Genomic DNA, 22,135 nt, shown 5'->3' on the forward strand with positions numbered 1-22,135 from the left:
TAAAACATATATGAAAATGAGACAAAGATACAGATTCTGCAACAGTCTTTTCGTTAACTTAGTTGTACTCAGCCACTGGACAGTACTGCCTACTCCTGGCTTCAGGTATCAGAAATTTGGGCGACGCACGTGGCGATATAGAGGATCTGCTCACACCATCATGCAATATGCCATCAGCTAAAGAACAGAATTTCTTCATTTTCGCAGAGAACAGCCATAATAGAGCTTGCCGAAATGGCGTCTCATTAGTAAGGAGACTTTTTTTTCTGAATTTTATTCGTTATGTCAACCTTGTCATTTAAGGCCTGTGGGAAAAGACTAGGAAGCTGGAACAACTGATTGGCCTCACTCCGACTCATGTGTCTTACTTCAAATTTTCCAGAGTGGTACTTCACGCAACAAACTGAAAATACTCTTTATTTTATAATTAAAGACTTACCTACAGAATTTTGCCTGACAAAGACAACTCAAACTTAACCTATTGATATATATACAAGCCCAACGCAATCTGACTGCTGTACATTGACAACATGACTTCCAATAATTAACACAAAAGAGTGACCCTGAATTGCGAGAAATCCTAAAAATAATACAAATCCAAAAAATATGAAATTAAAGAAATATGAAACTACCTACAACGCTGTTAACTGCCTAAGCTCATTTCAATCACGAATCCCGGTAGTGGAAATCTCAATCTTTTTCGTAAGTCACTTACCTCACAGAAAATCTTCATCACACGAACTACAATACAGTAAAGGTATGAGCTCACTGATTCAGTTCGATGGTTCCTTATTCTTCAGTACAAGAATAGGTTTAAAAGCAGTGGAGTCATGAGGCATTTCATTCAGTACATTCTGAAATAAGTGTGTCTGACCCAATACCGATAATTCCTGTGACAATGAAGTCTGAAAAGCTTATTAATTTCTTTCATAACGTGTTCAGACGGGTTACAATGTGAAGTGTACAATGAAATAAAACAGGTTTGATTTTACGATTCCGAAGCATACGTGACCAAATAGCAGATCTGAATTGACATTGTCAACGTGTCCCACTCCACGCAAGTAAGTTTTTAACAAAGGCGTTGGATACAGAACGTCCAGTGGCTTTGTGTAACGGTGTGAACGAAACCAATTTTCGAGTAACTTCAACAGCGATGAAAACGTACGAAAATCCATTCAGTGTTTTAGCAAGGGGTCCCAGAAGATCAACTGCAGCTAATTCCTTTAATCTAGTTGGAATAATAGGAAACAATATAGCACGATATGAGGTGGTAGACGGTTTAGCTTTCTGGCAAAGTTTGCAAATAGACAAAACTCTCCTAATTCTCTTTTCCATGATGTTAAAATATCAATTGGTCGGAAGTATATGATAACATTTTTGTGGACCAAAATGTGCGTAGCTGAAATGAATGTACCAGATGAGCTTATTAACAAAACCGTCACGAATACAAAGTACCCACAGTTTCTCATCAACAGTGCATCGTTTGAAGAGTATGTTATTTCTAACTAGACAATAATGACGAATCGGCGTGGGTGTCTTTTCATACCATTTACTTTTAAAATCTTTCCAAATCAGATCCTTGCTAATGAGCAATGTCCTTTAAAGATGCAGTGACGGAGTTTTCAAAAGCTACTTTTTAAATGAAAGGAATACTGAAATTTCTCTCAAGCTTAGCTTCTGTGTTGCTTTTCTCAAGGCCAGCCGGTGCACGTGACAGTGCGCCCGCAACAATGTTTTCCGTTCCAGGAATGTAGACTATGGTGAGCGAAATTCTTGCAGAAATAATGCCCAACGTTTGAACCTCTCATGAATAAATTTTGAAGACATGAGACACTTCAATGCTCGATGACCACCATAAACTCTTACATGTTTGCCAGAAAGAAAGAAACGAAATTTCTCAAATGCCAAAACGATAGCTAAAGCTTCCAAGTCAGCGATGGAATAAATTTTCTCAGATTTTTTTTAGCTCGCGGCTAGCAAAATCGATGGTTTTCTGAACGGTAATGTTATTTTCTATCACCTCTTAAAATAAATGAGCAACAAGACCAACTTCAGAAGAGTCCGTGCGTAGATAGAAATCCTGTGACAGATCTGGGTGAGCTAAGATTGGAGCTTTAAGTAGAGCTTCTTTCAATGAATTGAATTCCAGCTTTGCCTGTTCGTTGCAGCTCCAAAGAGTGTTTTTGCCAGTGAGAGATTAAAACGTTGGAGTAACTAGAATTTTCGTGTTCAGGAAACGATGGTAGAAATTCATGAGACCTAGAAAACTGCGAACTTTTCTGTTTGTGGATGGAACAGGAATAGCTCTGATTGCTTCCACCTTTTCCAGATACGGCTTAATACGCTCAGAAGAAATTATGTGACCCAAGAATTTGGCCTTTGTCCTACTGAATTTATATTTTTCCCAGTTAACTGTATGTCCACATTCAGCAAAAATACGCTACAAACTATTGAGGATAGGATTATGTTGTACCAAAGAGACTTCTGCTATTAAAATACCGTCCGCGTACGAGATAATGTGTCATTTTACAAACTCAGATAATATGGAATTCAATCCAAGAATGACTGCTGCCGAAGAAATGTTAAAACCAAAATGAGGTTTCAGAAATTGATAACGAACACCGAGACGAAGAAAAGCCTATATTTTCAACGTTCTTGATGAAGTTCAGTTTGACAAAAGCTGAATCTGAGATCAATAGAAGACAACACGTTTACGCCATTGAAATTTTGAAGAAGTTCTTCGAACGTTTGCGGCCTGTCTAATTCTGGAATGATTATAGTATTTACTTGTCTGGCATCTAAGACAAGCTTGATCGACCTGTTTCTCTTCTCAGCATGTAATGGTTTATTGTATGAGCTTACCGCTAAGTCAATAATGCCCTCGTTAAACGTAGATTGTATTTCCGTTCTAACACGGTCCCTATAACGTGCCAGAATGAAGTATGGTCTGACACAAAAATTTTTTGCTCCCGAACACGAAATTTGTACTGAAATCCTGTAATTGTTCCTTTTTTGTGAGTGAAAACTGTGGAATGTGACTGTAAGACGTCGAAGAGGCCCTGCCTACTAGTGTAATTACAGTTCTCAATTGTTTAAATTTTTTCCTGAATCACTTGCAAAGTGATGTTTAGCGTCCAATTCTGTCGGAAGTTCCATACTGTGATCTGACAAAAGGTAAAGCCGATTGACTTTCTCGTCATAGCTGGAAAGCCAATGTTAAAATTTCGAAGTTGTTGACTCACTTTCTTTCTCTAAACTTGTTTCATCGACGTGAAAGTCTAAAATTGCTTTATACTCATTCAAAAAATGTACACCTAATATAATCTCCGTCGACAATAATGGAACAATAACAAAATTCATAATATTTGGGGTTTTGACAAAGGAGTTCTAAGTTAGCTTGTTGGTGTACATCTACCATTTTTTCCAAAAATTGCACCTTGTTATTTAATTTTACGTAAAGGAAGTGTGGGGCAACCATTCGATTTATTGCATTTACTGAAAGCTATTTCACTAATTACCGAAATAGGATTGCCGCAGTCAAGTACTGCCGTAAATTTTATGTCACTTGTTGTGATGTGAATCACAGGATATGCAGTATTGTTCTGTTTCATGTCATGTTCCTGGAGTAAAATGTGAGTAATATCTTCCATTTTCACATAATTGGTAATCAAACCAGCTGCATAGTCAGCCTCATAAATACGTTTTGTAGCGGCCTGCTGTGCGAGTCATCTCTCTGTTGTCGCGCGTCGTTAATGGGATTTGGAGGTCTAATTTCTACAATCTACCAGTTCTGATTAAATTCAGGTCTGTTACCATAACTACAGCGTCTGTCGTCCTTCGGTAATTTCTGTAGTTCCTTTCTTGTTAAATAAATGGTGGAGAATCACTCCCTGAATCGTAATTACGGGATGGGCTGTTGCGTCTGAAGTAATTTTGTCTCCCTTGATAATAATTATTCTGGTTCTTATGCTGTTTAACTCTACTGTTGTCACTGTCATAATCATTACCTCGGAAACATGATCTGTCTCTGTAATTATTGTTATTCTGCCAATGGTTGTCATATGTGCGTTGTCTGTTTTGGTCACTCTTTTAATGGTAGACTTGTCGTGTATGGTCATTTTTTCTGTCCTCACGAAATTGTGATGGATGTGACCTATACTTGTTGTTATTTTCCTGTTTTCGCATCATGCGATTGTTTGTGTCGGTTTCTAGTTCTTGCAAAAGTGCCTGAGAAGATTCGATATCATCTTTACAGCATCCAGCCAAAATAATATTTCCTATGTGTTCAGACAATTTAATTAACAAAATGTGAATAAGTTCCGAAGGGCTGTACAAGACTGACAAATACTGATTCTGGTGTAACATATCTTCAAAATACTTTACAGGGCTGGAAAATTCAGACTGATCACAATGCTTCATCATTCGTAGAGAGGCAAAGTGGGTGTCATCCCAAAGTACCATTATCCAAGATGGCGGATATGATGTCATCTGATGACGCTATCCCAGATGGCGGCTTTCAGCAGGAAGTTTGAATTTTGGTAGGAAATAGGTCAATTGGGCTATCTATACTAAACTAAGAAACTGGCAGGAAAGAAAGGGCAGTTGAGATACCTCCACTAACCGAAGTCATCCAACTGCCACCTCATCCTAGGAAATAGCAGGAAGAGTACTCGACCTGTGCTGGACATAAGTCGTTATTTTGCAAGCACTATTTATTTAAATAATTAGAGGCAGTACCACCATCCAGTCTGGTCGCCATGGGGTCTGGAGTCTAGCTTACCTAGTACACAGTACTGCCACCAGAGGGCACTGTATTCCACCAAATGGTGGTGTTGTCTGTTCCGTGACATAATCCAAGATGGTGAAGAATATGGCGGGAAACATATTCACCACGAGGTCTGGACCTAGTACACAGTACAACCACCAGATGGCGCTGTCGTCAATTCTGTGATGTTACCCACGATGGCTCTCTGGAGGGAAATATGACTCAGTGTCTGCAGGAGTGTACTTTATTTATTTTGGAATAGTTTATCTAGGGATGGATTTGAGATGGTATATTTATCACACTGATACAAAACACACGCTCTGACATGCTTGGGGTTACAGCACACAGCCTACTCCTAAGTAATGCATTACATACACAAAAACAGCTTGTAAATCACCGAAATAATTTCAGTACCCAGCACACAGACACGCAAACTTCTCCTAAATTATGCAGTACAATAATGTGCAGAGACAAAATCATATTGTAGACGTCCAAATAACGCATAGTACAGCCTGCAGACCTGCTCGCAAAGTAATGCTACAAACACCCCCAGCAATGTGCAGAGGCACCACCTGCCACCCTCTGTTCACTGGACCACACAGGAGACTACCGCACTCGCTCCCAGAAGTCGGGATACACCTGTAGCCCCCATGAAGTGACGCAGCTGTCAGCTGCCAAGCCACACACAGGTGCTGGTTCGGGTCCCTCAAGCATGAGGCGGGGGGTATCACTTTCATACATTACACCTGAGAAATTCCTCTCGAAATATGTGATCACCTTGGCACCAATGTTGACGCAACCGGGTGGGAGAGAAGATCTAGTTACAGAGCGCAGATGCTCCAAGGGCACGCACGTGTCAACACCACCACGAGCCACCGGTAGATGCAAGCCAGTACGAGCCATCTCTCTCACGCCACTGCTCACGGCTTGTCAAAATAACCTCGACACTTAAAGTTGTTCGAGTGTTATATTGACGTCACATGTCTATATAAACAAGTGCCAAGTCATCCCCTGGGCCACACGTGCGTATGTTCACCACTGCTGGTGTGATCCCTTTTCTCTACCTGCGGACAAGCGAAGACGCAATTGCCGAGTGACTCATCATCACAGACTCTTCATAAATCTGTTGCAGATTAGCGCAGGCTGCTGTGTCCCCAGCGATTCTAGTGGGACATGCTTGACATGTGGATGATGCATCGCTGTGCGTAGCTACATACCATCACAAGATCTAGCAACATTCTCAACGTGTTACTGAAGCGATGTGGATATCTAAAATAAGAACCTAGTCGAACTTTCGGAAATTGTATAGTGTCTCAGAAATACTTAACGTGCACTTTTGTAGGAGCTTTCTTGATGTCTTAGCTTGTATACACAGAAGTTCTTGCCCTAACAGAAACTGTTTACGAAAATAGCGCAGAATAATGTCGAATGCATTCTTCCTCGCAATCCTAATGTGGCACCCCATCCATCACATGTTACCCTTCCTGCTTTCAACATACGCAAACATTCTGACCACCATGTAGAGACTCTTAAATCCAAGCACATAGGATGTCTTGTGAATGAATTGCACGTTCTTATTGGCTCTTATCGAATTAACCCGACGAATTACTGATGCCGGCTGTGTGGAAACACCATCCGCTATTTTTTTCATTTTGCAGGCTAGGCTTTCAGCGGCTAAAACACTATTTTACACAGATCGACATATTGCATTGGCAATTAAACCTTACAAAGTGCCTCTACATATTGTCCAATACTGAAAGCCTCTGACTAAATTACACTGCTCTCCCACTGAAGACAGAAGCTTGATTATCAGAGTGCCAAACCGATCTCCAACCGATCAATATATCACCATATTCCAAGTCCATGTAGTAAACATACAACTGGTATCCTGCATCATCCAAATTCAACCCTTTTGTATCATTCATACATACCCGTGGTCTAGGGGTAGCGTATTTGATTCATAATCAAAGCGTATCCGGTCCTGGGTTCGATCCCCGCCACTGCCTAATTTTTGATAAATAATCAGCATTGGCGGCCGAAGACTTCTGGCATAAGAAGTCAGCCTCATTCTGCCAACGGCCTTGTCAAAGAGGGCGGAGGAGTGGATAGAGGTTCAGGGCACTCTCTTGTCCTAGGGGTGGGAAATTGCCCCTAAAGGCGGAAGAATCACCAATGATCAACGACATGAGGATGCAGAAGGCAATGGAAACCACGGCATTAAAGACACGTAACGTATCCACAGGACATGTGGCCTGTAATTGAAGAAGTGTCATGATGATCTCTCCATTGGCAAAAGACTTCGGAATAGTCCCCCATTCGGATCTCCGGGAGGGGACTGCCAAGGGGGAGGTTACCATGAGAAAAAGATTGAATAATCAACGAAAGGATAACGTTCTACGAGTCGGGGCGTGGAATGTCAGAAGCTTGAACGTGGTAGGGAAACTAAAAAATCTGAAAAGGGAAATGCAAAGGCTCAATCTAGATATAGTAGGGGTCAGTGAAGTGAAGTGGAAGGAAGACAAGGATTTCTGGTCAGATGAGTATCAGGTAATATCAACAGCAACAGAAAATGGTATAACAGGTGTAGGATTCGTTATGAATAGGAAGGTAGGGCAGAGGGTGTGTTACTGTGAACAGTTCAGTGACTGGGTTGTTCTAATCAGAATCGACAGCAGACCAACACCGACAACGATAGTTCAGGTATACATGCCGACGTCGCAAGCTGAAGATGAACAGATAGAGAAAGTGTATGAGGATATTGAAAGGGTAATGCAGTATGTAAAGAGGGACGAAAATCTGATAGTCATGGGCGACTGGAATGCAGTTGTAGGGGAAGGAGTAGAAGAAACGGTTACAGGAGAATATGGGCTTGGGACAAGGAATGAAAGAAGAGAAATACTAATTGAGTTCTGCAACAAGTTTCAGCTAGTAATAGCGAATACCCTGTTCAACAATCACAAGAGGAGGAGGTATACTTGGAAAAGGCCGGGAGATATAGGAAGATTTCAATTAGATTACATCATGGTCAGACAGAGATTCCGAAATCAGATACTGGATTGTAAGGCGTACCAAGGAGCAGATATAGACTCAGATCACAATATAGTAGTGATGAAGAGTAGGCTAAAGCTCAAGACATTAGTCAGGAAGAATCAATACGCAAAGAAGTGGGATACGGAAGCACTAAGGAATGACGAGATACGTTTGAAGTTCTCTAACGCTATAGATACAGCAATAAGGAATAGCGCAGTAGGCAGTACAGTTGAAGAGGAATGGACATCTCTAAAAAGGGCCATCACAGAAGTTGGGAAGGAAAACATAGGTACAAAGAAGGTAGCTGCGAAGAAACCACGGGTAACAGAAGAAATACTTCAGTTGATTGATGAAAGGAGGAAGTACAAACATGTTCTGGGAAAATCAGGAATAAAGAAATACAAGTCGCTGAGGAATGAACTAAATAGGAAGTAAAGGGAAGCTAAGACAAAATGGCTGCAGGAAAAATGTGAAGACATCGAAAAAGATAAGATTGTCGGAAGTACAGACTCAGCACACAGGAAAGTCAAAACAACCTTTGGTGACATTAAAAGCAACGGTGGTAACATTAAGAGTGCAACGGAAATTCCACTGTTAAATGCAGAGGAGAGAGAAGATAGGTGGAAGGAATACATTGAAAGCCTCTATGAGGGTGAAGATTTGTCTGATGTGATACAAGAAGAGACTGGAGTCGATTTAGAAGAGATAGGGGATCCAGTATTAGAATCGGAATTTAAAAGAGCTTTGGAGGACTTACGGTCTAATAAGGCAGAAGGGATAGATAACATTCCATCAGAATTTCTAAAATCATTGGGGGAAGTGGCAACAAAACGACTATTAACGTTGGTGTGTAGAATATATGAGTCTGGCGATATACCATCTGACTTTCGGAAAAGCATCATCCACACAATTCCGAAGACGGCACGAGCTGACAAGTGCGATAATTATCGCACAATCAGCTTAACAGCTCACGCATCGAAGCTGCTTACAAGAATAATATACAGAAGAATGGAAAAGAAAATTGAGAATGCGCTAGGAGACGATAAGTTTGGCTTTAGGAAAAGTAAAGGGACGAGAGAGGCAATTCTGACGTTACGGCTAATAATGGAAGCAAGGCTAAAGAAAAATGAAGACACTGTCATAGGATTTGTCGACCTGGAAAAAGCGTTCGACAATTTAAAATGGTGCAAGCTGTTCGAGATTCTGAAAAAAGTAGGGGTAAGCTATAGGGAGAGACGGGTCATATACAATATGTACAACAACCGAGAGGGAATAATAAGAGTGGACGATCAAGAACGAAGCAATGATGGAAATAAAAGAAAGGTTCAGGAATGTAATTAAAATACAAGGTGAAAGAATATCAATGATACGATTCGCTGATGACATTGCTATCCTGAGTGAAAATGAAGAAGAATTAAATGATCTGCTGAACGGAATGAACAGTCTAATGAGTACACAGTATGGTTTGAGAGAAAATCGCAGAAAGACGAAGGTAATGAGAAGTAGTAGAAATGAGAACAGCGAGAAACTTAACATCAGGATTGATGGTCACGAAGTCAATGAAGTTAAGGAATTCTGCTACCTAGGCAGTAAAATAACCAATGACGGACGGAGCAAGGAGGGCATCAAAAGCAGACTCGCTATGGCAAACAAGGCATTTCTGGTCAAGAGAAGTCTACTAATATCAAATACCGGCCTTAATTTGAGGAAGAAATTTCAGAGGATGTACGTCTGGAGTACAGAATTGTATGGTAGTAAAACATGGACTGTGCGAAAACCGGAACAGAAGAGAATCGAAGCATTTGAGATGTGGTGCTATAGGCGAATGTTGAAAATTAGGTGGACTGATAAGGTAAGGAATGAGGAGGTTCTACACAGAATCGGAGATGAAAAGAATATGTGGAAAACACTGATAAGGAGAAGGGACAGGATGATAGGACATCTGCTAAGACATGAGGGAATGACTTCCATGGTACTAGAGGGAGCTGTAGAGGGCAAAAACTGTAGAGGAAGACAGAGATTGGAATACGTCAAGCAAATAATCGAGGACGTAGGTTGTAAGTGCTACTCTGAGATGAAGAGGTTAGCACAGGAAAGGAATTCGTGGCGGGTCGCAACAAACCAATCAGTAGACTGATGACCAAAAAAAAAAAAAAAAAAAAAAAAAAAAAAAAAAAAAAAAAAACAAGAAAAAAAAGAAAAAAAAACAACAACATACACTGCGAAGGCAGACAACACCATATACACTCCTTCCAGCACTAGACAATTTCCTGCAAGGTTGGTGGTCATCCACCCACAACAGGTGACCAGAGCACCCCCAGTGGACTGAAGTCATTCTCATAACTTTTCTACAAATCCAGGCTCGTTTCCCCTTGCCAAAAATGCATTACTGTTTCTGGTCCAAACCCGCTTCCTTGCTTGTTTTTCTACACCCATCTCCAGACTCTGGGATTACTGGAACACATGTATTTTCGCATGGTTTGACATAATATTATACCATTTTCGCGGTACCTCTCGATATCTGGCACAAAGCAGTATCCTCCCAATCGCTCGCGCAACGTAATTCCGAAGATATAGACTGGAAATAATTTCTCTACAAACTCCAAACTTTAGCAAGGTGGAGTGTGCTCTAGACCACTGACCACGACCTTTGTGAGAGAACTCGAAACACATAGAGAATAATGATATTTCCACTCATGGTATACCAATGTCGGTGATGTAACAGATTCCGATTCATCCCTATAATTTACAGAGCCAACTAAGGTGTTTCTCATGTCTAGAGAACCTGCAAACATGACTTTCACCTGCTAGATGCACACAACACAATCGATGTTCTCTCAACTAAATAAATACACGAAATGTGCACACAGTCAACCAAACAATTTACGTGGGAGTCAATAATGGTCCAGTGAAAACACACCTTCGTGTTCAAACTTCTCAAATTTCCATGCGATCATGAAAGCTGTCCAACACATACTAAGTATCAGTTCGCTATTTGGTAGCCTAGAATACAACACGGTTAAGTCATCTACGTTCCTACACTCCAACAAGCCTCTCCATTCAGGCAGCTCCTACCGTTAATAGGAAAGGTGAATCATCCCTGTACAGGAGCGCGTCACGTCAAGCACGCACAGGTAGCATCATCATTCTAAGAAATCGGTCACATACACATTTTATCCTTGTACTTGGAACTAAATGTTACGATCGTTGTTTCAGTTGGTTGCGCCCGGTAGGTGAGTGGTCAGTATGACAGAATGTAAAACTTAAGGGCCCGGGTTCGATTCCAGGCTGAGTCGGAGATTTTATTCGCTCAGGGACTGGGTGTTTTGTTGTCCTAATCATCATCATTTCATTCTCATCAACGCACAAGTCGTCAAAGTGGCGTCAAGTCGAAAGACTTGCACCTAGCGAACAGTCTACCCGACAGAAGGCCCCAGTCACTTGACGTTACATTTTACGGTTTCAGTTGAACAATATTCGACAATGAGCGACCCTGTTGACGGCTCTGGCTCTGGAAACAGAAATATTAGTACCATTCTTATGACTTGGCAAACACTTCCTTTTGCTATCACAATACTCGGTACTCGATGTCAAATCCATACCTTCCTTACGAATGGACATAAGTAATTTCCTTGGCACATGTCACAATACAAACATATACTTTATAAGCTTGATGCTCAAGGCGAACCTATCACACACCCCCTATTACTATTGCTGGTGATACGAAATAATACTGACCAATAATCAACATTAGGTGGATATGTCTCATAAGTTTTTCTTGCAAGTGCTACAACTGTGTCTTAGAAAGAGAGGTTTAATAGTCTTCCAAACCTCCAGATGTTAAAAAACCCGATCCCAACAACTACTGTATGTTACTGTCACAAGCAGTCTTGGGTCTACCTATGCACACAAGTATCCATGTTAAAATCTATATTGGCTTCATAAACCCACGTGTGGCATTACTTACGAATAACATGGTTTTTCGAGACAAATACCGAGATGGTGATCGCCGGAGTATATATTATCAGACCAGCAGTCCGGTTACACGTAGCCCACGATGCAATCTAGTCATAAAATCGCTGAATTTGGAAAGTGATTCGGCTAAGGAACGTGGTATGAAACCACTGTTTGCAACCTCCTCACGCCACTGCCACTAGACATTTCTCCAGTATTTGTAACATATTATGGCTCGATATCATGTCAGAGGTTGTGCGATATATCCACTGAGTTATAGGCGATGACTGATTGAGAAGGAGCAGAAACACTAGTAGACGGTGTGCTGCTTGAGGTCGTCAGAAATGTACACTAGCTCTCTAGATTTCTAGTGCTACGCTATGTGCTAGAAATGATGTATATGATTTGGAATCAAGTCTTTCCTTTCAACCAGATACCTGCGCTGGATCCTATGGAGAAGTCTTTTACTGATTACAGCCACAGGTGAATCATATTTCTGGTATTCTCATATCTCGAAACGAGTCACCTTTCTCGAACCTATCTGCTACAGTAAAATTGCCGCCTCATTTTAGGTAGCCCCTATGCATCCTGCAACAGCCCCCTCAGACTTTGCACTACCATCCCTGCAGCTTTGCTCACGTGATCGTTCCAGTGTAAGTCGTAACTGAGCAGGAGTCGGAAGCAAATATATATACAACCTTCTTCAGCCCATGTAGAAACAGGCGAAGCTGAGTTACTGCGACAGAACTGTGTTTTGATCATTTGATGGAAACGAAGCCTGCTCCTGCAACAGGAGGTAGTATAAAGGACAGTACGGGAACTGGGGGAAGGACACGTATTTTGCTACTGCGTTATGATGCTTCTCCAAACTGCAAGCAGGAAGTATACATCCATGTCCCTCATGACCCATTCACGTCTATCACCCCAACACTCTATCATCATTATTCTATTCCATCCCCCAGAGAAAAATTAAGAACTATAAATGCTTGCACTAACTTCATCCAACAGCGAACACGATAAGATTTTTACCGCATCTCTCTCCTCCCATATATCGAAAACAAATACTGTGTGCGTGCCAGCATCGAGCACATGTGACAATCCTATTAAATGTACAGGTACTGATCCACTGCACAGACTAGTTTAAAGTTTCATTACCTGTACTGTAGGAGAATTACCGTATTCATTTTGTTTTTCCGTCACGATTTAGAGGTCGGTGTCAGGTTAACGACTGACATTAACACGTTCTGATTCATTGCCTCTCGCTGTAAACTAAACATCGCACGGTGTAAATCATCTTGTTACTCAGGCTACCACAACACGATGCACACACTGGGTGATTTTAAGTAAAAGACAGTTACAACATAAGGAAGCTGGAAAAGTTTGGTGGTCTTATGAAGTGTTTCCAAACTGCTGTCCGAAAGTGATTGATGACATCTACATTTACATTCATCTGTCAAACTGACGGAATAGGTGATGGCGCTGCGTTCCATTTCGACTGGTTGGTTCAAATGGCTCTGAGCACTATCGGACTTAACTTTTGAGGTCATCAGTCCCCTAGACCTTAGAACTACTTAAACGTAACTAGCCTAAGGACATCACACACATCCATGTCCGACGCAGGATTGGAACCTGCGACCTTAGCGGTCGCGCGGTTCCAGACTGTAGCGCCTAGAACCGCTCGGCCACAACAGCCAGCCTCCATTTCGACTGATTCCTTGTATTACAGTCATGTATGTGATCACCGTTTCGGTGCTATCCGTCCTGAGAAGTAGTTGACCCTCCACCAAAACTCTTTCTCCATCTCAAAGAAACGATGTCAGTCAATCATTATGTGGTAACCAACAGCGTACCAGCGGACAGATGGGATGGAAAAGACACCCTAGATGTACTGAATTAATAAAGATCATAGTTGATCACATGAACGATTTTACCAATTTTACAGTATTTTCAACATCAACCAATGATGTGACAGCATGTTTCCCACTTTCATTATCATAGCTAAAGCACCCCCTCCCCACAAGTATCACTGTGCATGTGGACAGATGACTGCGCAGTACGTCCATTCATTGTTAATTCTTAGGCGGCCGCGGTGGCCCAGAGGTTCTAGGCGCTTCAGTCCGGAGCTGCGCGACTGCTACGGTCACAGGTTCGAATCCTGCCTCGGGCATGGATGTGTGTGATGTCCTTAGATTAGTTAGGTTTAATTAGTTCTAAGTTCTAGGGGATTGATGTCCTCCCATAGCGCTCAGAGCCATTTGAACCATTTGTTAATTCTCAAAAACATCCATCATAAAATTATATCAGACAGCACATAACATATTTCGAACACTTCGAGCATAGTGCTTAATTTACCATCTGTTACTATGCTCATGGGAGTAACAGAGCATTCTCGCAGTCTTAGGGCACAGAAAGACCCCACTCACAATGCCATTGACCAACCCACCCTGCAGCACCATTACAAATTTAATCTGTAGTCGACCAGAAGTAGACCGCTACATTCCACATCTCGTGAATGAATGGAGCTTTCTGAGTCCTTGCCTATCCAAGTGCACAAGATTTCTGTAGTTGCGCCCATGTCGAGGAGGTTAGCATCCCTTGTCGATGTATAGTAACAGATTTGAAAGTGTTGTGATGTAATATCAGACAGCGTAAATGAATAAGACGCGGTTGATTTTTATGCGCATTGGAGCTCCAGATGGACGGAGGTTGAAGCACTTTTATGTAAATCATCCAAGCTATCAAATTTAAAGTATTATTCTAGAGTCTAGGATCAGTACCTGGAAGGTACTGGTAAGACAGAACATAAATAAATGCACTCCTAAGGCTACAACGTTCCACACTTAAAATGGACTATATTGTTAGACCGGTAGCGTTTCCGACCTATCAGTCATATGGCATGTAGTGCTGTTAATATTTCAATGTAAGAATTATATTTCAAATGCATGACATACGTCCTTCTTCCCAGTTTCTCTACGATAAATTATGTTATCGAACTGTAAAAAGAGAAATCTACTTCCTTAATACATTGGCTCTGTGTGATACGAGCACAATTTAGCTTTCCAGAGATGTATAGCGCCCACAGATAACATCAGATCACGCTTCAGAAATTATACTATGCTTCCATCAGCCCTACATAGAATTATGGTTAGTAACGTGGTATACCTCTTATAAGGAAACAGATAAACACACAGCAACAGTGTCCGACATGTGAAAATTACAAGTCATTCTGCCACTAACTCTGTAAACAGGACATCTGTCTTGCAAATGTATACACAGGGATTGCAGTGCCTCACAAGCACCTATCGCTAACTTAGTTATGAAGCTGAAGTTTTGATTTTACACACAAGATACGACAGGGGGATGGAGTACATCGCATAAATCATAGTTCGTTTAGAGGAATGTGTCACGTTTTATCACACATAAGATGGAAGTCCTCTGATGACCGACAGTTTTGCCGTTAACGATCCCAAGTAGACAGTGGTTTAAATCACAGTCAGAACATGTGGCTGTGTACGAGTGGAACGCAGGCTATGTCACATGACTGATGCATTCCGACAGAACAGTGGAAGAATTGACTTACAGCAACTTCTCCCTCTCCATAACGCATCATCAGTCTAAAATGAAATCGTACATCGTTACAGCTCCATCTCAATCGATCACCCTGTCCACTCTGTGTCATCCTTTAACGCAGATGTATATAAGCTTAGAGGCAGATGATTCTCTGTCTTCCTGAAAAGCGTCAAATACAGTAATCAACTCACGGGTATCACTGGTACCTCAATAGACATACAGTATAATGCTGCCTCGACGAAAAAAAATTACTGATTCCCTTCGCTTCCATGTCGACGTGTTTTTGGATTCCTTCTGGTGCCGCATATTTGTTCTTGCGTGCAAATTGCTCTGTGCCAACCAGAAGATACACAAGTACTTTATTAATTTCCCTACATTTCGGTGTATTTTCCATCAATTTATAGTCGTCCCCCCATCATTTTGCGCAATTATATCAATTTTAAGTTAGTTCCATCTCTACGATCATGACATAACCTCTCGTTCTGTATTATAAAATTGCTTGTAAATGTACATCTGCCAACACCTAGCCCAAATGCACTGATCGGGAGGCATAGTATGACACGGTACTGGATTATATACAGTCACCTCCACATTTGGAGAGCGTTTGCTCTCTTTTCTGTACGTCTATATATATCCATATGTTGCAGATAGCTCCGAGGACCTGCAGTAGACCCGAGGTAGCGTTCGAGTGTGGATCCACTGAATGTTATATCCAGAAAGATGTTGTGATTCAGATCCACAATGTACCGCATGCGGGATAATGTTTGTAGGTCTATCCGTCACGCACAATGTATGGAGTGGTGTTGCCATGCAGATCCACAATATGCCACATTTTATATAGCATTCGAATAGGCAGCTGCCATGCACTATGTATACCAAGACTGATGTTCAGAGGCGGATCCACCACATGTCACATCTGGGGTAGGGCTCGAAGGTGGACCAATCAGGTGTTACGTCCGAACACATGCTCTGTGTTTGGTCCACCAGTGGGGGGACAGGATCCCGGGGGTAGTTTACAGGTCTGTCGGCTGTGTGGTGTGACCACAAGTATGTCAGAGCGTGTATTTTGTATCAGTGTAATAAATAAATTATCTCAAATCCATCACTAAATAAATTGTTCCAAAATAAATAAAGTACACTCCAGAGCAGGCTGAGTCATTTTCCCCTCTGGACAGCCATCTTGGGTTATGTCACAGAATGGACGACAGTGCCCTCTGGTGGCAGTACAATGTACTAGGTCAGTTGGACTCCAGCCCCCATGTCGACTAGACTTGATGGTGGTACTGCCTCTAATTGTTTAAATAAATAATGCATTCAAAATAAAGCCTTATGTCAAGCACATGTCAAGTCCTCTTCCGCCATTTCCTAGGACAAGGTGGCTGTCGGATGACTTACGTTAGTGGAGGTACCCCAACTGCCCTTTCTTTCCTGCCACTTTCTTAGGTTAGTAGAGATAGCCCAATTGACCTATCTTCCCTCCAAAATTCAAACTTCTGGCCATTTCCTAAGAAGATGTTGAAGTCACATGTCTTACGTTAGTGGATGTTGCCCAAGTGCCCTGTCTTCCCTCCATTCTCTTAGGTTAATAGAGCTGTGTTGCATGGTCTTGATGTAATTTGAACTTCCTGCCATTTTCAGGGGGAGGGGAGGGCGAGGGGAGTGTTGGGTTAGTGGAGGTAGCCGAATTGACCTATCTTGCCGCCACATTTCTAACTTCCTGTCAAAAGCCGCCATCATGAGAGACGTCATCAGATGACGTTATGGCCGCCATCTTGGATGACATCATCGCCGCCATCTTGGATAACGGCACTTCAGGTTGACATCCCCCTTGTCCTTCTGTCCTCTTACTATCATTATTATACTGTGTGTTACTCGATCTTGTGCAGCCTGAGACCAATATGCAGAAACGAAGGCATGACAAAACTCTCCTTCACTGTGACAGTCGCGAATAACCGATCGCATTCCTACAGCTCGTTCATTTTCTAAATAGGCACCCATAAAATCTAATCTAATCTCTAATGATCAATTCGAGGAAAACAATAAGAAATTGATGAAGCCAAGCTAGTGGATGTACATAATTACTAGAATTCTTGAATGTTTTAAATTTACGCGTTGTGATGAAGAGCTTATAGTCAAAGTGATCGTGTTGGCGAGTCGCAAATCGGTCATTGTTACGTCGTGTCGGCGGTTCCATCTCAACGTTCGGTGGACCCTGCCGACTCGTTTCAAGATCTGTGAAGGTCCTTGTATTATTACCGTGTGACTTTTCTGTAATTCTAAATTCCTCTTCCCGTGTCGGAGTGCAAGTATTCTCTGAAATATCTAATTCTTCTATCATCTGTGCCAACTTAACTTCGCGTATTAATTTGTTTCTAACTGTTTAAATTCCCTCGTACTCCTTTGTGTCAGTAAAGGCTACTGGTCCTGTATCGTCCAAGTCATCATATACCTTTGTAGATAAATTTGCTGACTGATCCGAAAGTTCGGCTATTTTTTTCGATAATGTGCTGATTTCTCTGAGCCAAGTTTTAGAGTGTCCATTTGTGTCGTAATCGTATCTAGTGCGTCCTTTAAGTTTTCCTGATTTTTTACAAGTTGCGCCACCGTATCGGTAGATGCAACAAAGTCAATTTTAGCCTGCAAGATGCCGTGATTTTCGTATACAGTGATCTGCAGTTCTTTTATTGCTGCTTCATGATCCTGTAATGTGTCTTCATGTCGCAAAAAATACGCTGAAAATGCTCACAAATTCGTGTTATTACATCTTCAGAAATGTGTCGATATTTCGATTCGATTTTGTGTATCTCAGCGGTTAAGTCTTCACCTGTTTGTTCAAGTGTTTGTTAATTTCGTCAGTAGTGTCTAACTTTTGAAGTTGTTAATGTCTTTGTTTCTGATTTTGTTCCATTGTGTCTAACTTTTGGAGCTTTTGGTCTGTTTGATCAAATTTTTGAATTAATTGCCATAACAATGGATTAGTGACTCAACCATGTTCCTTTGTGTCTTACGTCAGTGTGATTGCACCGGCAATATTCGTATTTTGTAAAGCAGAGAGTGTGTCTTAACTGAGAAAAGTGTATTCATGAAAAACCTGAATCTACGGTATTTGCTAGATTTTGGTCTGTTATTTCGCATTCCTCAGACGAACTGTTACCGACCGATCGATCGTCAACAGTTCCCTGTTCACTGATTGTTTGCATTTCTACCATGTTATTTACTGTATGGCCCTTGTCTCTATGCACTCTTACCAAATTATTGTCTTGAACATTTGTCAGTTCGTTGCTAATTAGCTACTCTCGTCATCACGGTCATTTCTCAATTTGCTTCGCAGCCTAGTTTTACGCTTTTCACTCACCATGATTATCACACTATTTTTCACAATAACACACAAATAGGAAGAAACACGAAATTAGCACTGAAAGTATTAAATATGTAATTAGTTGTAAAAGCTACTGCGACATACTTAGTGCGAGTGGTCGACAGCTTTATACCCTCCAATATATTATCAATTATTTGGGCTTCCGTAACCAGCAAATTCAATGCTGAGATGCTGCCCGAATTCTCTCAATACACCTAGTCAAAGCTTCATTGGTGGCCTGAACACATCGAAAGTGCTTTCGCTGGAGTTCATTTGCAATACGGGGTGAAAGCTAGAACTCAACAGTACGCTTTCATACACCCTTCACACTATCTTTCTCTTATAAAACTAAGGAAAATATAAGGCTTAACACACCACATGTCAAAGTATACATTAACTGAAGTGCAATATCATGTGGCACATCCATACCGTGGGCATGGAATACAAACTTAACAGTAAGCCGTAAAATCGACTCTAGCCCGCTCAGATTCTCCAGTGAGAGTAGCTTAGTAAGTGGAACAAAAAGCCATTATTGTGACAGCAACCACCGCCTGAACACTGCTTTCGAGCATTAGTTGTCCGTACGAAGACTCTTGATCACCACTCACCGTTCCCAAGTCCTCTAAACGAAAATAACCAACTCTACCCAAAAAATGACTCATCTTTGTACGGAAATCTTAACCGAGTTTACCCTTTCGGAATGGAGTTCACTGCTGTACATCTCTGAAACGGTTGTCCCAATGATTCAGATGAGCTTGGACCCTATAAGCCTGGTTATGGCTGAGTTGACTCGTTCGTAGAAGGCCTACATTTTTGACATAAGACTGATATGGCAGCGGTGCAGCCAGCTCATGTGGCACCCGCCTCGCCTATAGCATCCACGGTGAGATTCAACGAGCTGTCCGATGCTGTATGCAAACGAGCCATTAACCTAGTGACACTTCCATCGGAAGGCATCTATGTACCCTCGCCTCAACGACCCAAAGACCTTCCTTAAGGAAGGAAATAACAGGACAACGGCGCAACAACATGCTTGGCAATACTCCTCCAAGTAGGACACAATTAATTACGACAATGAACTAATAAGCAAATGCAATAAAAGAAACAGCAATGATCAAAAATAATAACTCGGGAAATGGTAGATGGTGCAATAGGGAGAATTATCTCTTAACCCAGAAAACTTAACTTCCCTTTGCTGTTTCTGTCTTCAGTCCAAAGACTGGTTTGATACAGCCCTCTACGTCCCATAGTAACTAAAAAAAGTGTTAAAAGAAGGGGTACCAAACTGGCATAGAATAACTTGCCGCTTAGGCCCTTAGAACGATACAAAACAGCAGTCACCCACAGGAGCCACTAGATTACAATTACAAAAGTTAGCGAGCGGCGACCTGCACGGATCACTTTGGTCTTTAGATTGAGGGAAGCCGCAGTTACTTGATGCAGTTAACAGACTACAATGACGTAACTTGGCGAACAGCGTTCTCCTCGGCGAAGATGGTGCAGACCGGCGCCCGGCGTGTAGAAGCACAGCTGTGAAGGCAGTAAGGTCCAAGGGTCCCATAAGGCGTCCTACCACACCGTCTCTGACGCTGGAACAGACTAAAGGCGCGTCTGTGTGCGGGCCACTACTACACGCTCAGTGCAGCAGCAGTTACAGCGCTCAGCACTGTTGGTATCACAAAAGTTGATAGAACAGAAAAATAATTCCAGAAGTACAGTCGAGCAAGGACTAAGAAACCTAAACAGCCAGAAATTCGCAACTCATCACATTTAACAAGATAGATGGGGCAGTCAGTCTCGCACGGCCGGAAAAATCAAGCACACTTTTAAATGTTCGATCTATCCTTTCAGAAAAGTGTGTCGTAGCCAAAATAATCACTGGCTGAACAACAACACGGGGACTTAATTCTGTAGCCACAAATCTGCTACAGTGCGGTACTACATTATCGCACGGTAAATTAATTAGTTCCGGAAGACTTGAGCGAGCTCTGCAGTACGAAAGCCGTCCAAAGTCAGTATACCTCGCCACAAATTCGAGCCACATGACCGCTTGACACCGAAACATCGCCGCCCATGTACAACGGTCCCAGCTCCATGCTCCCTTCGACAACGTCTCTCTTCTTCCATCGCGACGCCATAATCACAACCAATAGATCAACAGCGCAACCTACACCGCAGCTGCCAACTCATGGCGACCAGTCGGGCAGCTTGTAAAAGGAAAGGAAGCCGACACGGCTCAGTTAGAAATCAGTTATTCTTCTGGTCAGTGATTCTATTGCCCAAATAGCAAAACTCATCTACTATTTCAGTGTCTCGTTTCCTAACCTAATTCCCTCAGTATCAACTGATGTAATTCGATTACATTCCATTCTCCTCTTTTGCATTTTTATGTTCACCTTACATCCTCCAAGACACTGTCCATACCATTTAGCTGTTTGAAGACCTTTTCTATCTCTGATAAAGTACAATGTCCTCGGAAAACCTGAAGGTTTCTATTTCGTCTATCTGAGCTTTAATTCCTTCTCCCTATTTTTCTTTCGGTTCTTTTAGTGCTTGCTCAGTGTATAGGATAAATAACTTCGGGAATACGCTCAAAGCCTGTCTCACCCGTTCTCAGCCGGTGCGTCCCCTTCATGTCCCTCGACTCTTATAATTGCCGTCTGATTTCTGTGTAACTTGTAAATAGCCTTTTCCTCACTGTATTTTAATCCTGCTACAATCAGAATTTCAAGGAGTATGTTCTAGTTGACATTCCAAAAAGTTTCCTCCATATCTGCAACACCCATGAAAGTAGGTTTACCTTTCCTTAGATTATCTTCCAAGATAAATCTTAGGGTGAGTATCGTCTCGTGTTTTCCTACAGTTGTGTGGAATCCAAAGTAATCTTTCCCGAGGTTGACATCTATGAGTTGCTCCATTCAAAAAAATGTTTCAAATGGCTCGGAGCTCTATGGGACTTAACAGCGGAGGTCATCAGTCCCCTAGAACTTAGAAATAATTAAACCTAACTAAACTTAAGACAACACACACATCCGTGCCCGAGGCAGGATTCGAACCTGCGACAGTAGCGGTCGCACGGTTCCAGACTGAAGCGCCTAGAACCACTCGGCCACTCCGGCCGGCAGCTGCTCCATTCTTCTATAATCAAGTTGGGTTAGTATCTTGGAAACATATTTTCTGAAACTGCTAATTCGCTAAAGTTCACACCTATCAACACCTGCCTTCTTTAGAATTGGAATTGTCAGTCATCCTGAAGTCTGAGGATATCTCCACTCTCTCATACATCTCCCCCACGATATGAAATAGTTTCGTTGTGGCTGGCTCTCCCACGGGTATCAGCAGTTCTGAGGGACTGTCATGTACTCTGGTGGGGGGGGGGGGGGGGGGGGGGAGGGGAGAGGGAGCTTTTCTTCCACTTAAATGCTTTAGTGCTCTGTCCGATTCTTCTTGCACTCTCG

Source organism: Schistocerca americana, chromosome 7, assembly GCF_021461395.2.
Source record: "Schistocerca americana isolate TAMUIC-IGC-003095 chromosome 7, iqSchAmer2.1, whole genome shotgun sequence".
Classification (NCBI taxonomy): domain Eukaryota; kingdom Metazoa; phylum Arthropoda; class Insecta; order Orthoptera; family Acrididae; genus Schistocerca; species Schistocerca americana.